Here is a 20,966-nt window from a genome sequence, read left to right on the forward strand (position 1 = left end):
CCTTTTGGAAGAGTATAAATTTTTCCATTCACTCCAGTTCCCATTTTCACCCCATTAACTCCAAACATTGAGACACAAGAGACTACAGGTGCTGGAATTCTGGAGCAAAAAACAATCTGTTGGAAGAACTCAGCAGGGCAAGCCACATCTGTGGAGGCAGATGACATTTCGGGTTGAGACCCTGCATCAGGACTGAGAGTGTAAAGGAGAAATAGTCAGTACAAAAGAGACAAGAGACAGGGGTAAGGCAGGGGCTGGCAGGTAATAGTTGGAACCAGGTGAGTAGGGAGATGAGCAGACGGAGCTGGATGTGGGAGGCAGAGGGCAAAGGGTGGAGTTGGGAGATGGTGGCTGATAGGTAGAGACACACATGACGAGAGAAGATGGAGTCGGGTGAGGAGAGGAGGGTGGTGGTAGAGACAAAGGCTGGAAGGTGATAAGTTGAAACACAAGAGGCTACAGATGCTGGAATTAGATAAGGAAGGTGATAAGCAGAACGAGACAAGGGAATGTGGTTTACCTGAAATTGGAAAACTCAAGGTTCATACCATTGGGTTGTAGATCATCCAGGTGGAACATGAAGGTGCTGTCCTTCTAGTTTGTGTTTGGCCTCCCCCTGGCAGTGGAGAGGCTGAAGAATGACAGGTCAGTGGTGGGAATGGAAAGGGGAGTTGTAACGACATACAACCAGGAGGTCAGGATGGCCATTGTGGACCGAGCATAGGTATTCCACAAAACTGTCACTTTGTCTTACACTTGGTCTCACCAATGTAGAGGAGGCCACACTGAGAACACCAAATGCAGTGGGCAAGGTAGAAGGAGGTGAATCTTTGTCTGATCTGGAAGGGTTCTTTGGGTTCCTGGATGGTGGTGAGGGAGGAGGAGGTGTGTTTCCACTTATCACCTTCCAGCCTCTAACTCTAACACCCCCCAACCTGGCTCCATCTGCCAACCTCCACCCCCCCACTATTTTTCCTCTCCCCTCATCTGTTTCTATCCATCACCTACCTGCCACTGTCTCTCAACTCCATCCCTTGCTCTCTCCCTCTCCCACTTCCTCACTTGGTTCCACCCATCACCTGCCAGCCCCGGCCTCACCCCTCCCTCTTACTTCTATATACTGGCCATCTCCCCTCTTCACTCTCGGTCCTGATGCAGGATCTCAACCCAAAATGTTGACCATCTCTGCCTCCACAGATGCTGCTTAACCTGCTGAGTTCCCCAGCAGTGTGTTTTTAACTCCAAACATTGATCTGCAATATATCCGTTCCTTTATACAAATTGGACCATCACAGAGTTTCATTTTCCACCACTAAAGCAAGAAAACTTCAAAGTAGCAAGTCTATCATACATAAAGATTCTCAGGATGGCAATCTTTGTTACCCTCTACCCTCTCTCCAGGGCCAACTGCTGAGGCTTTCCATTTCTCTTACAATTTTTTCTGCAGATTTGTGATGGTGGAGACAAAGTCAAAAAGTACAAGGAGAATTTTCAAAGTCTAGAATGATTTAGCCTACTCTACAGAAACTAATAAATTCAACCAAGGTCATATAGAGTATTGGCTATTTGTATATGAGAAATATAAATCATTTCCAACTAAACCTAATGAAAGAAAGCCACAAATGATTGATTTTCACAGAACACTACAAACTATCAACCTGGAAATGCTGACTATAACATCTCTCATTTCCATCTTCCTGTGCCCTGCCCAAGAAAGCAAACCAAATCAGTTTGTGAAAGTAGTTATGTACAGAAATGAAGGCAACATGGATTCTGTCATGTATTGCACTATTTATGTACTTTAAACAAATATTAGAGACTGCCTGTTAGGATCTGACGAACAGCATTTAAAAAACAGTTGAAGGAACCTCAGGCCAAAAGAAATGGAGAAAGACTTGCACAAGTGCACACAAACTCCATTAATCCAACATGTTCGGGACTTTGATGGTGTGGAATAGCAGTTTTTCCCCAGACTGCTGGAATGTACCAACACATTCACCATTGCTACATGGTAAAATAATAAATTTTCCAGTGAACCCTCTTTAAAGAGTTTAAAGGGAGCAAGGGAAGTATAACCCAAGTTTCAAGGGAGTGCAGCCAACAGAACCAGGTGAATTTAAAGAGAGCACAGGAACCAGGACCCCAGTGAGAGGACAGGGAATATGCCAAACATCAACCAGTGAGCCAGTTGCTAAACCATCAGGATTTCTGAATATTTGGACAATGGATTATCAGAGTTTTACTGTACTCAGAGCACAGATGTACATATGCAAATGTTAAATTCAATTTATGCCAATGATGTACTGCTCAAATAAAGCACCACTTTTGTTTCCCCCATTCATAGAACAGGGCAGCACAGGAACAGGCCCTTTGGCCCACGATGATATGCTGAACCAACTATGCTAATCTATCACTACCCCAGTTTTCCCAATGGGTTTTCAAAAAGACCTACCAGGGTATCACAAAATTTCCGCTATTTATTTCAGAACAGAAAGATAAATCAGTTGTAGCACATAACAAGAATCAAGTATGAATAAGAAAAAAGGTACTGTGTAGGAATAACAGTGTGAGGAGGAGAACATACAGTTCACTTTCTTTCATACTTTAATTCTTAGACGATACATGCATCTCTTAAATGCCATTTATTAGGTGTTTCACTTATGTATTAACATTGTTTCTGTTATCAACATTTCATTCTCCATGAATTTGTACTTCTGGAGTACAACTTTAAGATACAAAACTGACAAAATGTTTTACAGTAAGGAAATTAAAAGTCATTTATTTAAGTGACACATGGGTTGAGATTGCAAACATAATCATTTTTAAGTGACTAGAAACAGTAAGTAAATACCAACATTAATCTCTGTTGGTTACTGTTACGGACTCAGTGAAAGTCCCTTTAAGATAGAGAGTGTGTGTATGTGTGTGTGGGGCGTGCTTACGTCAATAGAAGATAAAGGACGTAATGACGTTGTTGAAGAGGTTAGAAGAAGAAGGAGGAGAGAGAGAGAGAGAAGGGAGAGAGACACCAGCCTGCTTGTTTTCTCTATCGATGGATGAGAAACAATAACTGTGTTTGCCACTGAAATCCATGTATGGAAGTTGGAAGTAATCCGGTGGAGTTCACTTTGTTGCTGACCTGTAGAAGGAAACAGGTATTTGTGTGTGGACGACCACGGTTCGGATGCTTTTCGGGGTGAGGAAGTCACTACCGAGTAAACACTGAAGTGTCGTTTGGGTTCCATCGTGGAACATTTGGATTTCGTATGTACTCTCTCTATGTTTTTCTACATCTACATCTTATCTTCAGACAACGGTGGTTGTTGAAGAAGCCCTTGCTCATGTTTCACCTTATGGCTTGCGGAACTGAACTTTAAGAACCATTCAGGAACTGGGAGTTTTGGACTTTGTCACACACACACACACACGACGAGTTTAGTTTTGGGGTTAACGTTCGAGGTTTAACATTTTTGAATTCTAACATACTAACATTTTTATTTTTATTTTACGTATTATCATAAGTAGTGATTAATAAAATAGTTTTTAACACTGAATCATGCTCAGTGTGTTTCTTTTGTTGCTGGTTTGTGACAGTTACATGCAAAACCAGCAGATCTCATGGGATGCTCAATGTAGGATACAGGAAATGGCATTTTGTCACATCTAAATCACACCACTTTCTTAGGCAGCCCCTCAGGGTCAAGGATGGCTTACTTTCACTTCAGCTTCTGAGTTGTACCATGGCCAAGAAGACCCATGCAAGATCCACGGATGCTCCAACAGGTTGGGTGTATGGTAGTTGGCATGGGAAGGTGGGTGGGTTATATGGATATTCTATGCTCCTTCCACTATGCACATGCCCTCCGTGTGCTCTCACTGCAGAGACTCAAGGCACTCTGTCCTTTTCCAGATACTGCTTCTCCAAATCGAGTGGTAATAGGCCAAGGCCAGGGATTCCGGTGAGTCAGATGGAATATTGCCATTTTTCTCACCCATGATGACTTTGATAACATCCTTGAATTATTTACTCTTGAGCTCCATCAAGGGAAGGGATTTCCAGGAGGACACAGTGCCTGTTTCAGCAGTTTGGTGATGGGTATGTGGATAATGTTGCCTGCCAACTGGAAGTTGTTGAGTATGATCAGACCCTCAGTGATGGGACTGTTGGATTGGGAGAGGTCACTGTCACTTGTTCGCTCATCCTGTCCAGTCGATTTTCCACAGAATGCAGTAGTTTTTTCCCCCCAGTGCTTCTAGGTGCCAACTCTAATTTGTACTCATCTCCACTGCATACACGAGGGTAGAGAGTACTGTTCCTTAGCAAACCACAAGCTTGGTGCCAGGTTTGAGGTTTTGATCTCTGTATATTTTATCCTACAGTCGGTCAAATACCATGCCAGTGCACTGGAGATAATGCTGAATTTTGTTACTGATATCTACCCTCACTGAGAGGTGGCTCCAAAGGTACAGAAATAAAAGTTTTCAAGGTCTCACCACGAACCTTTATTTGTTGCAGGGGCATGAGGGATGGTGTAAAGCATCCATATTTGATATTCTGCATCAAAAGAAAGTCAACAATGACATGGAGCTCAGTCTATAAATGTGTGCAAATCCACAATGTAAATGAAAGGAACTATCCTGGTTCTGGAGTGAAAATGAAGGCAAGACAATTTTCTGTTCATCCTGTAGCTTCATCCACTCCAGGAAGTTGTTGGAGGGGAGATGCAGTAGAAGGGCACATACTATGGTCGATGCCACTTTTTATGTTTCCTCTAAATTGTCATATGGGGAAGATCACACTCTTTGTACCTCAATGGGATGAGTCTGCATTATGACTCTAAGGAGGTGCTTTTTGGCCACTGACAGGAGGAGGAGGACTCTTGCAATGACTTTCCATGTGGCTAAGAGCAGAGATACTCCTCAGTAAATGCTGCGATCAGACTCATCTCCTTTCTTAAAGGTGGTCAATATTATGGCATCTCTGACATCCCTGGTCAGCTCTCTTCTTTCCAGACAAAGTCATTAATTTGTGCCTGAAGTAACCCTCAGTCAGGTTTCAATATTTCAGCAGGGCATTCATCTGCTCCAGATGCCTTGTTATTTGATGGACTTTCAACTTTTTACTCGACTGGGGTATTATACAATGAAGTCTCATATTCTCAAAGAGAAAGTCATGGTTGAGGAGATTTTCAAAGTTCTCCTTTCAGTCAGTGCTGGCTGACTCTTTACTATTAATAAACTCTTCTCCATCCTGATTCTCAGCAGAATGGGTACCTCAATGTTTAGACTGTAGATGGCAAGGGATCCATACAAATCCTGGTCATCAGCAGGTTGCTGGTTTCTTGTAGTTCTTCCACCCACCACTTCATTTTTTTTTGGATCATATTTTTTTTTAAAATCAGACTTCGGCCTTCAGATCAAAAGGTGAAAGTAACCAGGTACAGGCTGGCAGTACACACCAGTATGAAAGTGGCCGTCGCAGTGCATTAAATGGGCAAAGTTCACTATGTGACTATCAGTAAGAAACTGAAGTAATTTTTATATCTGCACTTTCCTCGAAACACGGTGTTCTCAGTTCAAGAACTTCTGTATTTACTATTAATTAGTTCTAGGATCTCCTGGTCATTCTTCTTAAAGCAGTTTCAAAATCAGCACAGAAACAGGCCCTTCCACCCATTATGTTCATATTGTAACCATCAAGTAACCATTCATACTAATCCCATTTTCCTGCAAATGGCCTGTGGCCTTCTATGCCTTGGTGATTCTAATGGTCAGATACCTAGATTTTAAACCCAGATACTTCTTAAAAGTTGTGAGTCTCTACCTCCAACACCTCCTCAGGCAATGCGTTCTGGATTTTAAACAAACCTACGTTTTACTTTAGACAATGCTTTCCAATTTTAAAAATTTCTGCTATGGGGAAATGTTTTGTATTATCTATCCTACTTATGCTCCTTATAATTTTATGTACCTTGATCAGATCTTCCCTCAGCCTCCTCCACTGACAGGAAAACAAACCCAGTACTGCTAGTCTATCCTCATAAATGAAATGTTCCATCCCAGGCAACATCCTGTTGAATACTCTCTGTGTTTCCGCCCCAAAGTATGTTTTAAATTACAGAGAGGGAGAGGGGTGGAATGAATAGAGGTGATGTTTGTGATCCAGTGCAGACCAAAGATGTCACAATAACAATTACCTTAAAAGTAAGCAGCTGGTGAAGAAAGAAAGAGAAAAAACAAACTGAAGAAGAAAAGTTATAACCACATCTATGGAGCAAGAGAGAGAAAATAAAAAAACTGATTATCCAAAATTGTTTAGTTCAAGGTTGGGTCCCAAGGGCTGTAATGCTCTCAGATGAAAGGCGAAGTGCATTGTGGGAACAATACGGGTGACCAAAGGCAGAGAGAGGGAGTGGGATGGAGAATTAGAGTGACAGGAGACTTGAAGCTTAAGGTCTCCCTTGCAGACTCAGTATTCTGCATTGTAGAGGGGACAACATCGTAAACACCAAATGCAGTATGCTAAATTGAAAGAAATGCAAGTGAATTGCTGCTTCACCTGGGACCAAATGCAGATTGGGTGATTGCTTTGCAGAACACCTCCATCCAAACCAAAGTTTCCAGGCACCTGTCATTTTCATTTTCTTTCCCATTTCCACTCTGACCTTGTCTTCAGCTTCCTACACTGCTACATTGATGCTTAAAGTAAGCTTGAGGAAAGCACCCCATTTTCCATTTGGAAACACTGAAGTCCTCAGGATTTAATTAATAACTTCAGGTAACTGCCTCATTTTCTCCTTTACTGCCACAGAATATGGCTGTAACTTTCTATTTCAACTGGTTTCTTTTTTTCTCTTCTGTCACTAGTTGCTGGTTTGTTAAGCACAGTTACCTTAAAAACTTCGGTCTGCACCCTACTACAGACATCCATGATATTATCGTCAATCTTCCTGTCTCTGCAGCTTAAGTAGTTTAATCATCTACTTTTCAAGTTTTGATGAAGGGTTTTTGACCCGAAATGTTGACTCTCTTTCTCTCTCCACTGATGCTGTTTGACTCGTTGAGTGCTATCAGCCCTTTCTCTTTTTGTGATGAGAAATAAATTGTTAGCATCTACCCATTCAAGCCACTACAGAGTTTTTTTTAATATTTCAACAAAATTAGCTCCCATTCTTCTCAACTCCAGAGAGTATAGACCCTTTCACTCCCTCTCTCCTCAGACAGCTCTTCTAATCACACTAATTAAGTAAAATTATTTTTTGCACTGCCTTGGAGACAAGGAAACAAAAACCCAGTACTTCAGGTGAAGTTTCACCAAAGCTCTTCAGATGCAGGAAGACTTCCTTAATCTTGGTCTCCAAACTCTTTTCCATTAAAGCACACATATCATTTGACTTCCTCAATATGAAGCTTCAGGCCTCTTTCCCTCTCCCCCCAAAAAGAGCAAGGGGATTGTACACCAATACCCCTGCTCATGACACCTTGCTAGTCAGGATGGATATCTGTCGTTCATGGCAAATTGGTCCTGTCGATACCTGGCCCTGGTCATCCAGTAGCCATCCTTTAATGCACAAACTGAAAACAAAATGGCTGCACTCAAAGTACAAGGCAAGGACCCATCTTCATTTCCAGTATAGAACATAAGTTGAAATTCGATGCCCCCGCTCCCATGCACACAAAGCAACAATGGTACCGCAGAGAAGTCTGCAATCATCATAAAGCTGTATGCTCTCTCTCAAGATTGGTTGCTGGAAAAGCATAAAGAAATGCTGTCAGGTCTGATTAAACTGAGTACCTTGACAGGTACATGGATAGGAAAGGTTTAGTGGATATGGACCATTCGCATGCAAATGGGACCAGCTCAGTCGGCATGGACAAGTTAGGCTGAAGGGCCCATTTACGTACTGTATAGCTCTATGGCTCTATGGTGATATCATCCAGTAGTGAATAGTTAAATGAGCAGTGTCAAATCCCTCAAGTATCTGGCTTCTTCCAGGCTGAAGATTAAAAATTCACAACACTATCTTGACAATGGTGGTTGCGGCAAGTCTTAGAAGCACATGGGAAGGTAGAGATCACAGCTGCCCAGAAAACCATGAGTTTTATGCCAGGTCTGAGGTCATGACCTTCAACTATCCATTCCCTCAAAGGCCATACTGGTGCATGAAATGTGGTGTGAATTTCATCATCGTTGTCTTTTTTCACCAAGAGGTGACTCCTGAGAAATGGAAGAGGTCCATGTTTTCCAGAATATCGTATGAACCTTTATTGTCGAGGGCCAGAGTTGTGCAGTGGGGGCAGATTGGTAGAGGACCTTTGTCCTGTGGACATTGAGTACAAGGCCCATCTTTTCAAATGCTTTGGTAACGAGTTGCTGATGTCTTGGAACTCAGCCTCCCAGCTTGCACAAACATGACAGAAGTTCAGGTGACCTTGGTTCTGAAGTGCAGTCACTGCAGGTTGAACATCTTCCCGTTAATTCTGAAGACTAGCTTCACACCCACAGGAGGTTTATTGAAGGCCAGTTTCACACCAGTTCAAGTACTGAATCAATAGGGCTGAGAAGGCTAGAGTTGTTTGAAATCATGAAGCATTTAATTCATAATATGTTTCCAAAGGAATAACAATTGGAAACTAGAGTACACAGATTTAACATTAAAGATTCCCAACATTGACAGGCATATAGCAAATTATTGTTCACATGTCTAACATCAGACTCCCAAAACAAACACTTTATTGTGACTCCTGTCACAGCAAAAGATTACCAGATGCACAGAGTTTCAAGAATGTTCTCAAAATCCCCTTTGAAAAGTGCTCCATCACACCAACTTTTTAGAATCCCTGACCAATTACAGCTCAAACTGCAAAGGAAGCATTTGAGTTGCCATTGAGAACAAGTCCATGTATCAATAGTGTTCAAAATTCCACTACAAATGGCAAAAGGAGCACATCACCTCCCAAGCCACCCATCCGTCTGCTCAGCATTGAGCCAGAAATTTAGCAAAGAATCATTCAGTTTGAGGTTCTGTGAACAAATTGTCTTCACAGATTAGCAATCTACACTCTTTTTATAATCTGGGACTGAAAAAAGTCCAGAATTAGTGTTGGTTGAATATACAGACCCTTTAAAACACTCACAACTATCAACACCTAGATACAAAAATATCTTCCATTCAGAACATACCATTGTTTAAAAGTTGCAAAAGAATACTAATGAAAACAAGCCTTACATAATCTGTCCTTTCTGCAAGAGCTGGAGCTCAGGATTTTCAATCAACTGCCAACCTACAGAAACTTCACTCTGTAAGGAGCCCCCAAATTGACATCAGCACACATTTAAACCCCTTGGTACAAACAGTTAAACCCATTACAGAAGATGGAAGTCACATCAATGCTCCAGAACCCAAAATTCACATTAATAATGGTACAAGTCATCTCTAACACATTAAAAATTATGTAATGAGCGATAGTAGCACTAACGTCATTACAATATGGCATGCTTACATAGACTGCATCCATTCTAAACATAAAAATGACAAATGTACATTTTAAAATGGGAACTGAATCACACATGCATACCTGGCCCAATTATTACCCTGCTGTCTAAAACCATTCCACTTGAAGCATATTTTTGATTCCATACATACACCTGTTTCAGGAAATCGACTAGTCACCTCGCAACAATTTGGACACTCCATCCTGCTAATCCTGCTCCTCCAACTATCAATTCTGAATAAAATTGTATCTTTCTCCTGCATTAAGAAGCAATTGCATTCCTAGAAAATTGTCTGTATCACAATTTTCTGTAACATGAACCCCCTTTACCCATTGAATCCAATGTTATCAGCACAGATGTGATTCTATGGGATATTTTTCCTCACAAATCAAGCCATCTTATCAGCGATGAAAAAGTGACCCACTTCTGTTATTTAACAGCTGAGGCCAACATTAGATTTGGTGGATGGGTAAGGCTTGTGCAAAATAAACAAACATTTAGTATTGGTATTGGTATATTATTGTCACTTGTACCGAGGTACAGTGAAAAACTTGTCTTACAAACCGATCCTTACAGGTCAATTCATTACACAGTGCAGTTACATTGAGTTGGTACAGAGTGCGTTGATGTAGTACAGGTAAAAAAAACAATAACAGTACAAAGTGTCACAGCTACAGAGAAAGTGCAGTGCAATAAGGTGCAAGGTCACAACAAGGTAGATCGTGAGGTCATAGGTCATAGTCCATCTCATTGTATAAGGGAACTGTTCAATAGTCTTATCACTGTGGGGTAGAAGCTGTCCTTAAGTCTGGTGGTACGTGCCCTCAGGCTCCTGTATCTTCTACCTGATGGAAGAGGAGAGAAGAGAGAATGTCCCGGGTGGGTGGGGTCTTTGATTAGTCACTCAATGTGGGGCAATAAGATTTGGATACGACGTCACCATGTCGATTGGTTTGGCAGTCACAGCCGTGTCCCTCCTTTGCCATGCTCTCTACAGTCCAAGGACATGTCAACAGACTTCTCAGAGTGCAGCGCTGCCACACTCTTCATCTGCAAGGCATTTTCTCTGATGCACAAAGCTTGTGGATTAAGAGAGGGTTGAAGTGAGGATATCAGAGAAAGGGATGGGATTCAAGGATCGGGGTTCATGGGAGAAAGGAGGTGTAGGAGGAGTTCAGGGGTTAATGGTTAAAGCGCAGGTGACTTAGTGGAAGTGGAGTAAAGGCTGAGAAATTATTTCAAGAAGCCAGCCACGGCTACTGCGGCTCCCCACAATGCAGCGCGTCAGAGAAAAGGTCTTGCAGATGAGGACTGCGCAGCACTGCACTCCGAGGTCTGTTCATATGTCCTTGGATTGAAGAGGATGCAACAAAAGGAAGGACTTGGCTGTGACTTCCAACCCAATCGACCCAATGACATCATATCCAAATCTTACTACCCAGCAATTTTGAGTGACTTATAATAAAAATTGACTAAAGTTGTTGTTTCTTTCACATTTTGTGTTTATTTATTCCCACATAAATTCTGTAAGAGCAAATTTTATTTCCACATCTCAAATTTCTAGTTAGTGATTTGTGAATTCTTTAAGGGCAAATTTCCATAATGCAAACACTCGTAATGCAGGAATCACCTTTGATGGGCTCCATCAGAAAATGGAAGATCCAAGTTCAGATTCAAACCCCAAGGATTTTTCCAAATGGCACTTTCACTTTGACCAGGTTTAGTCCCAAGCAAGAACACAATCGTTGATTAGATCTCCAGGTTGGCACAGAAAATTATAATATCCACAATTTCCCATGTTCCCTCAGCTAATAAAGAAAAAGAAAAGACATCACTGAGTACATTTTAGCAAATGAAATGCTTTTTAAAAATGTAGTTGGTCATTGTTATAAAATAGTAAATCTAATTAGGTGTTCAGAGTATTGCCCATCTATCGCAAAACAAATGAAGGCATGATTTATGGACCCTGAAAGATGTGTCAATGCGAGTAAGAGTAGGAAGGAAGATGATCTTTATGATTTAAATCATACTGAATTTTCAATGTGCAAATACATTACAGGTTTATTTTTAATGAACAAGTATCTTATTAATCTCATGTATGGTGAAAAAGTCAGTATTCAAAAATTTCTGAAATCAATCGTGCATCCAAAAAAACTTTCAGTCAGCTTTACATATTTCCATATCCGTACTGATGCTAACATGAACATGTTGTAATTGTACCCTTTTAAGGATTTTGTAATTTAACAGCCCCAAACATGGGCATCAAATTACTGTACACAGACGATGCTTGCATAAGTGCACTCAGAGACAGACATCCAAGCCAGCACTGAGTCCTCCATGAAGTTTGAGAAGATGGCCCTTACACTAAACATTTGGTAAACAAATGTACCCTATGAACTTGCCCTTTCTGCACAACATCATACCACCAACCCTGCTAATCAAGTCTGGAAAAACTGTGGACTATTTCCAGTACAAGACAAGTCATCACTCACTGATGGCAGACATCAGTGCTGAAATCCACCACCGCCACGTGTGTCAGCATTGGCTTTGCCCAACTGAGTAATAAAATATTCAAAGACCAAAACCTCAAACCCAGTAACAAGCTCGTACTCCACCAAATAGCAGAGATCTCTGCCCTTATACACACTTCAAAGTGCAGCCCACAGCAGTCACCTTCAACCACTGGAGAAGTACCACCACAACTGTCTTTGCATAACCCTCCAAATTGACTAGCAGCATAAAAGAATAGTTTTCAGCATCCTCTCCTAGGACAACATCAAGGCTCTGTGGCTGGGTCATACTTTCCACACACCTGGCACCAGACTTCCTACTCTGAGTTCCATCAAGGGAAGAAGTTATCAGGAAGACAAACACTTCAGAGATGTGCTCAAAATCACCTTGTAATAAATGTAATGTCATCACCCTCTTAGAGGAATTCCTGGCCCTTGACCACTCAAAATAGCAGAGGAGTATCTAGAAAGGCACTGAGCACCTCATTTCTCTGAACAGTACCTTGCTGAGGCCATTCACAAACAGAGGAAGAAGCACACAACATCCCAAACTGTCCACCCACCCAGCCCATTAAGCATCACTTAGCCCACATGTAGCAGCGTCTGGAGATGCATCATAGGACTTTATAGCATCTCAGAACCCACAGAACTGAAGTGGAAGCAAGTTAACCTCAATGCCAAGAGACTGCCTAAAAACAAAGGTGGCACCCTCCTTTAAGCTGCAGTTTAGATTCTAACAGAGAACATAATAAGTCAAGATAAATATACAAATTGGACAAAATAGCTGATGTTATCACCAGCCTTCTAATGCAACGGAACACTACAGTTTTGATTCCCCGTGTATAATGTGAATGACTAGTACAAGTTAAAATTGAAACAGCCTTCAAATCAATGGAAAGGCACTGTTTATAGTTATGACATTTCAAAATAAGTAAATTTACAACATTCTCCAAATACTAGAAGCATTCATTAGTTTCAGTACACAACAAATTGAAAATTTCACTTTGCTATAAAACAGATTGCAATTTTAATTATTTCAAATATTTACTCGCAACTCAGATGAGGTCATCGTATCGAATTCCTGTCCAAATTCTCCCTTGAAGCAAGGTCACGTAGTGTACTGTCTTACAGCTATGTTGCCATGGTAAAGCTGAAGTCAACTAAAGTCTTATGACAGAATGAGCTATTTTCACCAAATTTACAGCGTCCCATGTAGCAGGGCAATCCAAGCCATGCAATCTCAGCGTAATTTCCAAATGCAAATTTTAAATCTACTAAAACAGTGTGAACGATAAGCAGATAGTATACGGTCCAGTATTAGAATATGCAATATCTAACCCTGCAATCAGAAGCCCTACGGTAATTGCTACTCCTCAGAACCACTGATCCTCAATTGCATACAACAACTTCCACTCACCTCATGCGTTTGGTTTTAATTATGCAGTTACTACATTTATTGTCTGGGTTTGTATCACGAGAACCTTGGAAATACAATTCATTATTTTTCATCTGCACCGTGGACCCACACTCGGAAACCTCCAAGTCTCTTGTACGCCCAATGCACCGAAACCCCAGCTGTAACATACAACTGGAGCAAAAGCGCCACCGTGCGCACTGTGATTGACACGTGACGCGAAGCGCACTGCACGCTTCTGCCAATCCATGGAACGTTGTGCTGGCGAACAGCGAGGGCGGGGGTGAGGGCTACTTGCGGATTTCACCTTGGCCCTGGGTGAAAGCAACATCTTTGCTTTTTGTTCACTCTTTGCATAGCGGCCGGTAACCTTTCTAGTAGTTGAAAATGAAGCTGGACGTGCTTAAGATGAATCAAAATAGATTACATTTTTAGAATCAAAATGAAGAATTGTCACTTTAATTAATAGGATTCCCAAACTAATACTATATTTTACTTCCGATTCTGCTGCTGAGAGATTTGTGTTCCTGATTGGGGGACGTATCCACCTCAACGTGGCTCTTCCCTTTATACAGGTGAAATTAGAATTATTTTTTTTTGTATGGTTTGATTGAATAAGGATTAACAACTTGAAAGGTCCAGAATTCAAATGTTATAACATTATAATTTAGTGCCAGAATTAAGAATGTTTAAGAATAATTGTCACTATGATCCACTTTCTACAGAAATTCTCCAAACAATACGGGCCCCTTAAAACTCGCCCCTAAGCTTCTGTGATACCACTTTGAAAGTGACCATAAAAAATGTGCAAAAAATATTTCTCAGCGATGACTAGTGTACCTTTAACTAGTGTACCTTTCTTCTTCCACATACTAATACCTCCCTCTGGTTTAACCTGATGGGTGTCAAAGGAGATTTGCATTAATGTAGCAAAAATGTTATTTTTTGTGCGTTTTGTATGTGCATACATTTGTACATGCATTGATTTTTGTCATATTTCATATTCATGAAGCAGCAAAAATTAGAACTAAACAGGTAAGTTAGTTAACATGCAAAAATAAGCATGAATCAAAATAATCATTAATGGTTCCAAGCTTTAATCACGAGTCACCAGTACAAAAAATATGATGAATCAATAAGTTACCATTTTTCAAATTCCTTCCTGTCTGAGAAACTCATAATATTACAAACATTTCTGAAATTAAGATCTCAAATATTTTCAGTAAAAAATTATATACCATTTTATGGCAATCTTTAAAAATTTCCATGAACTGTGTATTCCATGTTTAAAAATTTCCAAAAGCATTTTCTGTTAAAAACCCATATCTTTCAAAGAGACAAAATTTTTCAATTCATGGTCTTATTAAAGTTATTAATCTGATGTTCGAAAAACCACAACTCCCATCAAGCACTTCTGCCTACAATTAAAGTGCTACCATGGTTCGACTCCCTGCAAATGTTTTATGATGAAAAATCCCAGCATATTTCAATGTGATTCTGCAACCCATCCGTGCATTACTCAAATCTAAAGGAGAAAAAAAGTAATTTTCCCAATACTTTTATCACAAAATAAAGAATGACCTTTCCAACTTCTCTGGGGTAAAGTTTCATAAAGGAACTGCTTGTTGAAGAGTTTTTTAGGCAAAGGATCAATGGACAGTGACATTCAATTATGAGTAATGCTGAGTGTGAAAGTAAACTGGGAAGAGGATCTCAAATAGGTTCCAAAGGGACTTAGACAGTCTAAATGAGTAGGCAAGGAAGTGACAGACGTTGTAAAATGTGGTCAATATGAATTCATTTTGGCAGGAAGAATAGAAAAATGGGTATCTTCAAACAGAAAGCAAGTGCTAAGTGGGTCCTCATTCATGAAACACAGAGGGAGAATGCAGGTTCAGGAAGAAATTTAAAAAAGCAAATGGTACATTGGGTTATATTGAAAAAGGGTTGAAGTGTAATTTTAAAAAGAATTACACAGGAAGAGAAACAGGCCATTTGACTCAACTCAACCATTGATGCTCCACCCATGCCTTCTCCCATCAATCAGTCCTCATCTAAACTTTCAACAAAACTCTCATTCTTTTTTTTCTCCTATTTTCATGTCCAGCCTCCCTTTAAATGAACCTGGAAAACTACATTTGCTTCAACCACTCCCTGGAAAAGCAAGTTCCACATTCTCACCATTCTTTGGATAAGGGAGCATCTTCATACGTTCTCCGTGTCAGAGTGGGTTTCCTCCGAGTGCTCCGGTTTCCCCCCACATTCCAAAGACGTACGGGTTAGGAAGTTTTGGGTATATGCTATGTTGGCGCCAGAAGCATGGCGACACTTGTGGGTCGTCCCCAGAACACTCTACGCAAAAAGATGAATTTCACTGTGTGTTTCGATGTACATGTGATTAATAAAGATACCTTATCTTAATTCTCATTTGGATTGCATGGTGATTAGTTGAAAATGATGGGTTCCAGTTATGTTCTTCCCCACAAATGGACACATTTCCCTTGTATTCACTCTATCAAAACCTCTCATAATCTTAAAGAGTAAACTTATTCCCCATTCTTCCTCTCTTAATGGAAAATAGACAAGAACAAGGAAGTCTTGTTACATTTATGGAGGACTTTAGTGGGTTTTGGTCATTTTTATTTCGGGAAGAATATACCTACCATGGAGTCAAAGCAACAAAGGTTTACTGGAGTGATCCTTGGGATGAGCAGCCTGTCCTATGTGGAAAGGTTCAGTGAATTGAGTTGATATTCTCTGGAGTTTAAAAGAATGGAGGTAGATCCCATGAGCTTTTCTGCACATAATCGGAAAATCTAAAAGTAGAGGGCACAATCTCAGGATAAGAAGTCTGATATGTAGGACTAAAATCAGGAAAATTTCTTCCTAATAAGTTGTGTAAATTTGTGGAATTCCTCTTCTTAGAGAGCTGTGAGTGCTCTTCTGTTAAGTATATTCAAGACTGACTTGATAGATTGTAGGAATCAAGAGAAGTTTAGCCAGGATCTCATCAAATAGGAATGGACCACATGAGGAGCCATGTGGTCCATTCCTGTTCCTGTTTATTTATGTTCTTGTGCAATGAAAATACAATGGGACTCCATAGTATTGATTGAGAGATACATTTGGTCGACCTACCAGAGAACACCTTCTGGAAATGTGCTACTGGATCTTTTATGTGCAATGAAGATGCAGGTGGGGCTTTGGTTTAATGATTCATCTGAAACATGGTACCATTGCAGAACCTCAACAATACCACAAAGAACTATTATCCTGGATCACACATTCAAATTCCTGGAGTAATGCTTTATTTCACCAACATCTCACTCAGAGTTAAATGTCAAACTAGAGACAAACTGACAAGTGAAAAGTGTGATAGTAGGGAATTGAACCCAGATTAACTCTTTGTAAGATAAATATATTTAGCACTACATTACCTCCACAAAGAAACAAACAAAAACAACAAAAGTAATAGAAAAAGCTATAAACTAACAAAGGTAGAATGAAAAATACGGCTGGAAACAACTTTATTCAATGTTTCCAACATTCTGCTTTATTCAACCTAGTTCAATGCTAGGAAAGTTTTCAGATTATTACTATCAAACCTAACAAAACATTTGCCAAAGTTTATGATCAACTTCATAGTTTAGAATCAGAATTTAAATTGCTGATAACCAACTCTACAAGTCGCTGCTCCTGTAAGCAGATGAGAAAAGATTTAACCAATGGACGGGTTAAAAGAGGCTGAACACTCTCCAGCCAATTCAAATGTAATTTTCAGACATTACATTCCTAAATAGCAACTCTTTCAGGTTGCTATGATCTGCTGGTATACAATAAATAGTCCATAATGCCTACTTTGCTTTTAAAATCTAGTAATGCATAATATCTTAAGGAATTAGGTACTTGTGATACAGGACCTGAAGATAACAGTAAATTTTTGACAGAACACTCACTACATTGAGGATACTGAATGAAAATAGGAGCAGAATTATGTTTGCCTATATCAATTCAACTCAGTAATTATTCTTGTTTAAAATCCTGAGTCCTTGAAATGTTTTCCAATTTGGAAGAATAACTTTTTTTCAATTTTGTAAAAGTAGGACAGATGTCTGACTATTGCACTCTGCAAATAATGCAAGGAGCTTCAGTAACCTATCTGGTTTACTTTGTCCTTGACACTTCTTAAATAAGAAAAGATTAGTTCCATTTTCATGTCACAGTAAACTATTTCTCTAGCTAGCTGCATTGTTATATATCTTTTTATTACTCATGGAGCTTCATTTTAAACATTGGTGAAGATAGTAAGCTACCAGAATTTTTTTTTACTAAATATGATACAAATAATGAAATTTATATGTCATCACTGCAGCTCATGCCAATATACACACAGGACAGCATTCAGATATTGCCCTAATTTTGCAAAAATAGATTTTAAAAAGTTATCTGGGCCACAGAACTCTTCATTCCCATGGCTACAATGACCCAATTGATGTCAGCATAAAAATCCCAAATCCATACTTATGGTAGTGCTAACTGTGCACAAACTGGGACAAAAACAGTAAATGCTGGAAACACTCAACAAGTCAGACAGGGAAGAGAAACAGAGTTAATGTTTCATGTTGAAAACCCTTCTTCAGAAATGGGAAGGGAAGAAATAAAAGAAAAAAAAGTTTTAAATTACACAGAGGTGGAAAGAAGATTGGATAGGAGAGAGGGAATGTCCATTATAGTTTGAGGCTGGGCTGCTGGGAGGATGAGTTAATAATGGGGGCCGTTAGAGGTTGGCAAGGAAGTGTGAGGAAAACTGAGCCAATACTTACCGCAGATACAGACAGTTTTAATATAGACAGAGAGTGTGAGTTATTGGAAGTTGGAGAATGCAGTCTTGAGTCTGTAAGGCTGCAACCTGCCCAGAAAGAAGATACTATTCCTTCAGCTTGCAGGGTCTTGTTATAGTAGTGCCGGAGGCCACAGACACAGATGGGTTAGAGAAGGAGTGAGATGGAGAACTAAAGTGGCAGGCCACAGGAAGCTCAGGGTCACCCATGCAAACTGATCACAGGTGCTCTGCAGAGCAGTCACCTGCAGCAGCCAGAGCAATGTCAATTATCCCATCAGCTTTTGGGAGGGTACTCTGCTGGCAAGGAAGAGATGTTGGGGAACACAGAACAAAGCGCCACAGTGAAGGAAGGTCACGTAATCAACATCGGGTTAGTATGACTGAGACAGATTTACAGCCTTGTTATCTATCTCATCGTAAACATCCCACTGTCAGCTATCCGGAGGACAGAACAAATAAATGGTGATGCTTTTGGGGACTGACATCTTGTGGAAAAGGGTGAATTGATAAGTTACAAAAAGAACAAACAACAAATATTCTGATAATTAAGGTCAAAGTCAAAGTCGAGTTTATTGTCATATGCTCAAGTATATGTATGCATAGATGCAATGAAGAACTTATTTGCAGCAGCATCACAGGCACACAGCATCATATAAGCAGCACTCACAGAAAAAACATAAATTAAACATAAATTATACACAATTTTTACAAAAAAAAAATTAGAACAAAAAAAGTCCATTGCAGTGAAAAGTGGTCAAAATGGTCTTAGCGTCGCTAAGCTGTAGTGATTAGGCTAGCTTCCACCCCTCCCCCCCCGACACACACCTTTTTTAATTCTGGTTTCTGCCCTCTTTCTTTCCAGTCCTGATGAAGGGCCTCGGCCCAAAACATCAACTATTTACTTCCTTCCATAGCTGCTGCCTAACCTGCTGAATTCCTCCAGCATTTTGTGTGTGTTGGTGTAGTGATTAGGGTTTTGCCGATTGGTTCAAGAACCGAATGGTTGAAGGGAAGTTGCTGTTCTTGAACCTGGTGCTGTGTGACTTCAGGCTTCTGTACATCCTGTCCGATGGTAGCTGTGAAAAGATGGCATGGCCCGGCCTAGATGGTGGGGATCTTTGTTGATAGATGTTGCCTTCTTGAGGTGTGATGATATTGAGTGTACTCATTTTAGAGTCCTAAACTTAAGCCAAGACCTTAAGCCTTATAGTTTTAAGTATCTATCAGTACTCTCGCTTTAGGGAGATTATACTGTATCAACCTATAATGCAAAGACTAATTTACTTAACTATTTTAGTCTCTTTTTTGAAGGAGTTTAGCTGTCAATAATCACTATTTTGAGCAGTGTGTGTCCCCTCCCAACCAAGGAGGAGCTGCTTCCAGCTAACAAAACAGATTAAACACAGTTATTTTAGTTTAAATGGGGTACATTTATCCTGAGAAGTAATTCAAACAGAGAATAATTCTACAAAGGATTTATAAACACAAGTACAATTTTTACAAACTAGAAAAACATACCAATGAGTTGCAGATGAATGAGTCATCCATTGCAGAAAGAAGGAAGAGATCCTTCTCGGGTTGAGGCTGAGGAGTGGACTCTATGTCTTCATCTCTGTAACTCCCCCCCCACCCTTACTGCCTTCGAATATTTGTATCTTTTTTTTGCCAGTCATCTTTTTTTTGACTTCATCTGCATGTGATATTTTCACAACTGCATTGATCAAGTCAGATGGCAGGAACCTTAGGTTAACATGGACAATGTTGTTTCTTCTGATTAGGTTGCAATCTCAGTTAAGTCAACAATAGGCTTCCTGAGCCTGGACAGTATTGTTTCTCAAGAGGATGGCTAAATAGTACTAGTTAAAGATTAACAATAAATATCTTGAACCCTAGACAGTTTATTCTGCTGTGCTAAAAAGCTGAGTTTAGCAAAAAGCCTCCTGACCCTGGATAGTGAATATCCATCACAGAGGCAGTGCCTCCTATAGATACTACCAATGGTGGGAGGGCTGTGCCCATGATGTGTTTGGCAGAGTCCACTACTCTCTGCAGCTTCTTATGTTCCTGAGCATTCAAATTGCCGTACCAGAACATGATGCAACCAGTCAAGATACTTTCAACAGTACATCTGTAGAAGTTTGTTAGAGTGTTTGATGACAAGCCGAACCTCCTTAAACTCCGAAGAAGATAAAGACGCTGGTGCGCTTTCCTTATGATTGCATCATAAGGAACCAAATAGTTGCAATAATTGTGGGATAGTGCAAGCAGGAGTTTGAACAGGTTACAGAAACATATATTCATATGGATAAGGATTGTAATTACAATTGTACAAATAACAATAAAAGGACTAAGCAATGTTTGGACAGAATGCAAAGAAATGTATAAAAGGGTGCCTTATGAGATGATCAGCACCAATGACTCTGGAGATCAACCACTGAAGAAGACCTTGAGTCAGGGACTTAGAGAAGAACTCGTTGAGTCGAACTCCAGCCAGGTTCATCGAGTGTACAGGCGGTGGGTTTTAGAAGTTGTGAAGGTAAACTAAAGAGTTGTGTAACTTAAAGAGTTGGCAGTCTTGTTTGAAACTACATTGTGGATTTTTGAGTTGTTTGAACTAATTGTGAATAATAAAGAAATATAGTTGTTAGGCAAAGTCATCATCTGGTGTGTTTTATTGTGTTCTACATTTAATTGGCCACACAC

General features: G+C 40.1%; 1 protein-coding gene across 1 annotated transcript in view; it reads right to left on the bottom strand.

Annotated features, from left to right (window-relative positions):
• Positions 1-13,563, bottom strand: part of klhl32 (kelch-like family member 32) — a 178,322-nt gene extending 164,759 nt beyond the window's left edge. Inside the window, exon 1 of the mRNA XM_052024799.1 lies at positions 13,424-13,563. The gene's annotated coding sequence lies outside the window, so the exon portion shown is untranslated. The remainder of the gene's footprint in view (positions 1-13,423) is intronic.
• Between the last annotated feature and the right edge of the window lie 7,403 nt (positions 13,564-20,966).

This window comes from Pristis pectinata, chromosome 10 (assembly GCF_009764475.1).
Source record: "Pristis pectinata isolate sPriPec2 chromosome 10, sPriPec2.1.pri, whole genome shotgun sequence".
Lineage (NCBI taxonomy): Eukaryota > Metazoa > Chordata > Chondrichthyes > Rhinopristiformes > Pristidae > Pristis > Pristis pectinata.